Below are 8,419 nucleotides of genomic sequence, written 5' to 3'. Positions count from 1 at the left end.
CCGGATGACCTTTGACCCGCCCGCGGACGTCGTCACGCCGATCACGCACACGTGCATGTTCTCCAGACGTGCCAGCACCGCCAGGAGGCTTGCATCACTTACCAGGAAGCCTCGTTCGGCTGCTCCACTGCTGAGGGGCTCATCAACGAGAACTCTCCGTAGCATGCCCCCAGGACGTCATCACCAGTGTGGGGTTGGGTTGGGGATCCAGGTGAGTTGTGTGATGATGCCATTTAATCTTGAACCTAACCCCAACCCTAACCCTAACCCGCCAGTGCCTCCTATCGACTCTCCTGATCTTCTTCCCTCCCCACCAACACCTGGGCACGCGAGTCCGGCCAGACCGTCCTCAACAAACACTACACCGCCCTCAGCCGTATCGTTGCCCTATAGGGCTCATGATTTGTGTTGTTGTGTGTGTTATTGTTGTTGCCCATCACCTGTTCACCCTTTATACATTTTAAGGTTCTTGTATATTGTGGTTGTTTTTTGTTTTCTCCCGTGTGGTCCCGTGTGTCCCTCCCCGAGCCGTAGGTGTTTGTTGTTTTCGTGTGCCCCCCATCCCTCTCTCTCCTTCTGAGACATGCCCCTCGCCTCGGCCCTTGCGTACGGCCCCTCGCCCCCTCGCCCTTTCACCGTCCACCCTAACCCCTCCCTCTCCTGGCCCTTACCTTAACCCCTCCCTCTCCTGGCCCTTACCTTAACCCCTCCCTCTCCTGGCCCTTACCTTAACCCCTCCCTCTCCTGGCCCTTACCTTAACCACTCACTCATCTGGCCCTAACCCTGACCCCTCACTCATCTGGCCCTAACCCTGACCGTCCCCCTCCCTGGCCCTAACCCTGACCGTCCCCCTCCCTGGCCCTAACCCTGACCGTCCCCCTCCCTGGCCCTAACCCTGACCGTCCCCCTCCCTGGCCCTAACCCTGACCGTCCCCCTCCCTGGCCCTAACCCTGACCGTCCCCCTCCCTGGCCCTAACCCTGACCGTCCTCCTCCCCGGGCTCTGACCCCTGACCCCGTTGTGACCCTGACCCTTACCATGTTCCCCTTCTGGTCCCCCTCACCACCGTTCTCAGGTCCCCCCCGTTTGGCTTGACCCCGCACCACTCGTGCGTGTGTGTGTGTGCGTCTGCCTCTCGGTTGTTTCCATTAGTTTCTATTCATTTATCTATTCATTTATCCGTTTATTATTTTTCATATATCTCCTCATTGTATTGTGTTATTATTATTGTGTTATTATTTTTATTCATCTGCCCCGTTTTAATCGTTTACATTATTTAATCTATTCAATTCACTCTGTGTGTGTCTTCTCCATGCATCCCGAATGCTGCTTAGCATTGGTTTATTTGGCGTCCTCTGCTGACCACTGTGAATGTTTGCAGCCGTTCAGGCTTGTTTACCTGGCCTGGCGTCTGATTGGTCCCCCCGCTTCCGGGTATCCATCTTGGAATGATGAAGCGTGACGCACTTTCATTGGGACGCTCGTACTTTATTCCATACCTTCTATTGGTTAATTTGCCCCTTTATCCCCTCATTGAATTACGTTTATTGTCTTTTATTGTTGTTTATCGTTTTTTATTCACCCGTCCCGTCCAATGTATTCGTTTATGTCCTGTCGGTACGATCGTTTACATTGTTTGACTCGCGTAATTCGTGTTTTGTGTGTGCTTCCCCGTACAGTCAGCATACCACATGTTATCGGTTTGTTTGGCGTCCTCTGTTGGCTGTCATCACCTATTGTCACCGTGCAGAAGTGTTGATCCAGCCTGGCACCTGATTGGCCCTCCCGCCTCCCGGGTTGCCGTGGTCACTTCTGCGCATGTCACGAACCAGTTCCTCTCCCTCCCCCTTGCCTGTCTGCGCAGTGGAACTCTGTGTGTGTGCTCGTCAACAACTATCACTGTCACCACGGCTCGTTTTTCGTTTTTTTTGTATTTGTACGGACATATTCACGGTTTGTTGTTGCTATTTTATGTACCTGATGAAGTCACAATAGTGACGAAACGTCGTACTTTGCCCAACGGTAAGAAGTCAATAAAAACGGATTCTTACCGGACCACACTCGCATTTCTTAGAACCTCCCGATTACTTTTTTAAATAAAACGAACCGTTGGATATGCCTGTTCCGAGCCACCACGACGACTGGACCCTGGTCCAGCGCGGCCGACGCCACCGCAGGCCCGGGACCCATCGGACATCCCCTCTCTGGTCAGTCTACCACCCGATAGACTCGCGCCTACAGCTAGACGCACATACGCGTCAGTCATGCACCCACATAGACGCGACTGGGTCCCCCGCGACCCATCTCCCCGGGGGGGGTCCCCTCCCTCCCCCCCTCCCCTCCCCTCCTCCCCCTCCCTCCTCCCCCCCTCCCCCCTCCCCCTGCAGGCTCGAGACCCCCTCCGGCCGCGCCACAGAGGACGGCGCTCACCTCCGCCAAGCCCCGGCGCTGGACCCACGCCAGGTTCGTCTCTCCTCCAGCCCCTCGCCACGCCCCTTCGTACGACTACGACACCCCCCTGTGCGTTTGCCGAGACCTCCGCTCGTCGGGACGCTGCCCCCGCCGTCACTCCCCTTGGCTCCACCCGCGCCCGGCTGACCTTTGCCCCGCCCGCGGACAGCGTCACCAGACACGCCCACCAGGAGGCCCATCGGGCATGCCAAGGTACTGGGGGCGAGTCCCTTCTTGTCGGTTGCTACGCGACCCGGAAAAAAGGCTTCTGAAAAAAGAAAGAACAGATCACAATGGCCCTCATTTATCAAACGAACGTAGAAATGAGCGCAAATCTGAACGCATGATTCATCTTACGATAGGACCCACGTGAGATTTACGAAACCTTCGTATCACACCAATCCCAGCGTACGAAGGATCTTGGTGTTGATAAATACGGCGGCTGAGATCGATCGTAATTAACGTAACACGCCCATATAAAAGCACGTCTTCAGAAGTCTCGCCCCTAACTTTTACGACATGGAGAAACGTCCAACGGTAAAATAGAGGGATTTTTCCGAGACCCAAATGGAGACGCTCGGGTCACTGGTGGATGCGAACCGTCTGGTTTTATTTGGTAGCCTAAAAGCTGGCATTAAAGGCCAGCAAAAGAATGCTATATGGAAGGAAATAACTGTTGCAGTGAATAGTGTTTCCAATGTTCGTCGGGCTACGGAAGAGGTTTGTTAATTAAATTAATTAAATAATAAATTAAATGTACAATTTCTGTTATCCAGCTTAAAACATTTCACATATATGCTAGTGTTTGCATTCCGTTAAAGTTATTTAATTCCGAATAAGGTGAAGAAAAAATGGTCCGACATGAAGCTCAGCACCAAAAAACGTGTTGCGGCTGTGAAGCCGGCCAAGCAAGAAATGGGAGGAGGCCGGTGCAGTGCGACTGCAGCGTAACTCACCGAGATGACTCTGACCATGTAGTGCGCCCTGATGTAGACGATGCCCAACGTTGCTATTTTGGAAAATAAAAGAATCGTGCGTGCCCCCAGGCCATCGGGCTACCATGTTCAGGATTGACATTCTGGCATCGCAAATAATCGGAACATTAACTGAATGGTAGCTTTTGCGGTTGATGTACGCGTAATCATTAATAGATGGTTCATACGCACATGGGTACAATCAACCGCACCAATCACATTTGGAAACCTAGCAATAGCATAAAAATCCCGTTTGATTCCCGTTTGCTGATCGTTAGTGTATGGGAATTTAATATAACGTTCAGAGAGGGACAGTATAGCTGCCAAAACTGCTGGCATGGTTCGGCTAATACTTGGCTGGGAAATACCAGACCTGTCCCCGATCTCCCGCTGAAAGGTCCCGGTGGCCAAAAACCCCAAGGTAGAGCACACCTGCACTGGCACAGGTATTGCGTTTGATCGCCTAGTTTCTCGCCTTAACTGTGGCTCCAAATCATTGCATAGCTCCATCAGGAGATGCCTTGGGAGACGAAAACGACTCAAGAGCCATTCATCGCTCTCCATAAAAAAATCGGCGCGGTCTCGAAAAACTCTCTCTCGTCTTAGACGTGCGTTGAGGTCCTCTAACAGAGCCAGATCTGCCATCGCTGCGACTCGACCACCTATTTGGCAAAGCTCCTGTTTATATAGACAGCTGAATAAACATTTCACCTGTCACATTCTAATTATTTTCATAGCAATACTGTTTTTAATTAGGGCTGACTTGATTGTAATTGTTTGAACGGCTGGGCTAATTCCAATTTATTTAGTAATTAATACAGATGTGCAACATGGGCTACTTGTGCTGCACTATTCATCAGTGAAATACCCGTGTGTTGCGCCAAAAAAACTTGCGTACACGAGCTCAGACCTGACGTGAGATTTCATCGCAGCCTGCGCTCACGTTCAAATTGATAAATGCCAAGCTCAACGTTGAAATGAGCGTAGATCCATTTTACGCACGTTTTCTGTCGTACGCTGGTTTGATAAATGAGGGCCAATGTCTCACGATCGCTAGATTGGGGACCTCATAACCTTTGTGCTTTAATGTGGGCGTGTGTCGAGGATCTCGGGGAGTTGCATGATGATGGCCCGTGCACCCGGAGTCTCCTTTAATGCTTGTGCCTAACCCTAACCGTTTCTCTGGCACCTTCCTGTCAAAATATATTCACCGAAAACGGCCTGCACCGAGCACACTTAGGATTTTGCTGTGCAAAGCCGCTACGGCCAGCAGCATATGTGATGCCCGACTCCACATCTCGGGGGGGGGAAGGTCGCACGGACTTGGCGCCGTTGGAAAGCCGCTCCTCCCTTTGGGGGGGGTGCGTCTGCCTCCCGTTTCTCTAGCACCTTCCTGTCAAAAGATATTCACCGGAAACGGCCTTCACCGGGGTGCACTTCGGTTAAAACCCCCTATCCTAACCCTAACCCTAACCTTTGTTGGTGTGCAACCTTTTTTAGTTTATTGTTTCTAGATCCAATAAATATTTACTTTTTTAACTGCTTCTGGAATATACTTACTCAATCTGGTCCACGGCGTGCAGTGATGTTGTTCAGACCTTCTCTTTTTGTCCTGGTGGTCTATTGGGCGGTGAGTACCCCAACATCTGTGTGTTCAGTTCAGTTTTTTCTAAAGTGTGTACACACTGCAAGACTATGAGAAGATAAAACACACACAGAGAAACAACAGGGACACACTGGGTTTGTGATTTTTGGGCGTGTGTCCATGTGTGTGCATATATATACATATATATGTATGTGTGTACACTGAAGACCGACACAACATCTACTACGATCTACTCAACCAACCGGCCCAACTCCACCCGCCCCCCCCTCCCTTGAACCATTCTAGGGTCACTTATTGGGAACTACCACCAGCCCACAACCAGCTTACCACCAGCCTACCAGACGATCAGCAACATCTTGTTTCCTGACCTGAACACAATCTACCTCCCAGCTAAGACAATTCACCATCGGACCAACCACATCCCACCAACCCTCTACCTTTGACTTTGTCCTTTTTGGTTTTGCATAGTTCATTCCCTTACATTTTTTATTTTCATTTCTTATTTTTAGTTTACTCTACGATCTGACTCACAGCTGCATAACCACAACTACATCTGTTCTAGCAAATCTTTTTTTCAATGCGAATTGCGGTTTAACCTTATTATAGTTTGTTTTGCATTTTTCTTCTGTTTTCCCTTTTTCTTTTCTCTTTTTATACCCCAACCCCTTCCCCGCTTTTCTTTTTCTTTTGAATTAGTCTGGGTCCCCCTTTAAAATGGCTAACTCTTATAAAAACAGATTTAGCCTATTGGGTACCTACAACACAGTACCACAGAAGCCTCCTCCTTCCAAGGTTACTCCTGTTGGGACACACACATCAAGCAATTCAGAGTTTTTATTAAGCAAAACATATTTTAAACTTCTACAATCCATCCACCACACAGAGATTCTGTCGGAAGCCCTCATTACAGGGGTCCCCCCACTGGGGATGGCTAGAAAGGTAGCTTACCTCACAGCCTTCATCAAACCGGCGGCTCCGGACGACATTGTTTTAACTGAAATTAAGAATAACACAATTGACTGGTTGAATAATAATTTACGGATCCTACAGAAACATTATGGAAGAATCCGAAAGGATTTCCCCTTGACCCTGAGCCCATTTAGTGAGGAGGCCCTTGATAGAGCTCTCAGATGGGCCCGCCAAAGGTACGGCAGAGGCCTGACTCCCTCATCTATCACTACACTTCGCTCACTGTTAACCAGTCTTACTGCCGATCTGCCACCACCTACTACTCCACTGCTTATCTCAGACAACGCAGCCTTCCCACCGCTCCCTACACGACCACTAACTGCTTCATTTCCCTTCAAACACCGCAACACACTCATCTTACCTTCCAGGCCCTTACCTATCCCTTCTCTTCTCTCCCTCCCACCATTTTCCCTTGGTTTGGCCCGACGCTTTCCTCCCACCTCTACAGCTACACCAGCCCCTCAACCACCACGGCAAAACCACCCTCCCCTACCACAACGCCTCCCGGTGGTCAGACCACGTCCACCTCCTGTCATCTTACCAGCACAGACTACCTTAACTGACACCATTCCTCCAACTCCTATAGATCACACCTCAGTGACCCTCCTTAAGTCTTCCACACCAGACCTTGAACCCCCAATTACATCTCTTACCTGTTCAACCCCCAGACCCAGTCGTCTCTCCCGCAGGAGAAACCCGACTCAGGGGCAGCTTTGCCCTTTGACCTCTCCACTGATGTTGACCTCCTCACCGCCTTCTCTGACGGAGGAGACCACTTTAACAGTCGTCAAACTAAATAACACAAACCAGAATGCAAAAAAACAACCCAACCTGCTCACCTTCATTGCCGAGATCCACCCTTGTTCTCCTTCACCTCCTTTGATCCCTCCTGCAGATGGATCTACCACAACAGGGGAAGAACCGAACATCACATCGTCTCACCAGGCTCCATCTCCTCTTCCTACCTCTTCCTCTTCTTCCTCCCCCTCCTCTCCCCCATTACTCCTCCCCTCTCCATCTGAATCATCGGTAGATGACCAATCCGGGTCCCCTTCTTGCTACCAGCCCCGTTTACACCCTTACACCAACCGGAAGGCCTCCATTTGGTCCCTCCCCATTAGACAACCGGTCATTATTATGGGGGATTCTAATATTGCCCGCATACCTACATTTCAATTGGACTGTATCCAGGCAGACAGCTATCCAGGAGCGACACTTAGACATCTCACGGCCATCCTGCTTAGGCTTACGTCCCCTAGACCGGACACAAAATTGACAACTCCCTTAGGGTACAGACAGCACTCACCATCATCAAAGACACCCGTCGATTGGTCAGATTAGCCAGAGAGAAGTTCCCACAGGCCCGTATTGTTATCCCTCTGCTAACCGTTTCCATCAGGTTATCCGCCTGCCAACTTCGCTGTGTTAAAGCATTTAACACCTTTGTAAGAGATCACATAGAGGAGGTGGACTCCCGCTCTGGCTACCTCAACCGATTATCTTTACTCAAATTTCAGACCACTCATGATAACATCCACTGGACTCCGGAGACGGCGAGATCGATGATGAGGGACTGGCTGGACCAACTGGGTTTACAGTTGGGTCGCAAGGCGCAGCGCCGCCCCCCCGGTCTCCCTTTCCAATATCACTAACCTCTCCACCGTCCAGCTGTCCCCGCTAGAATGCGAGGTCCTCGAACGTGGCCTCGCCTTCATCCCGACACCGTCACTTCCAGACCGCGACCTGTTGAGGCGAGACATGCACACATATCACCGGCGTCTTAAAATTCTGGATTATTCTGATTTTGATCGATTTTTCCCATCTACCGTTTACCATACCGTCTATGTGGGAGCCAGCCATGGAGCCCGTCTCGACACCCATACGCAAACTGATTGACCCCGACCTCCGGTCCTTTCGTGACCTCCGACCCCGACGTCATAAAGGGGAGGGTAATATCAACACCCAACAACAGCAGGCTCTTAAAGATCTAAAATCTCATCAGAGATTATTATTAAACCGGCAGATAAAGGTGGTCAAATAGTCCTACAGGATCGGACCAATTACGTTTTGGAGACGACACGTCAACTTCACGACACTACATATTATCGCCCTCTCACGCAGCCGATGTACTTGGAGACACAAACGATGGTCAGAACTTTAATTGATCAAATGAAAAAAGAACACCTTAGTACTGCGAAACAAGCCAACTACCTCTACGGCCCGGATCTCCCTCATGCCAGATCATTTTATCATAAACATAAGGCCCCAGAGAGCTGGACTGTACCATATCTGGTCCCTCCGGGTCGTCCCATTGTGAGCGACTGTGGTTCGGATTCTTATCGCCTGGCAGAATTTTTTGATCATTATATAAATCCCCTGTCCCATTCACACCCGAGTTACGTCAAAGATACGTATACA

This window comes from Gadus chalcogrammus, chromosome 13 (assembly GCF_026213295.1).
Source record: "Gadus chalcogrammus isolate NIFS_2021 chromosome 13, NIFS_Gcha_1.0, whole genome shotgun sequence".
In the NCBI taxonomy this organism is placed as follows: Eukaryota; Metazoa; Chordata; class Actinopteri; order Gadiformes; family Gadidae; genus Gadus; species Gadus chalcogrammus.
Note: the sequence above shows the minus strand (reverse complement) of the source record.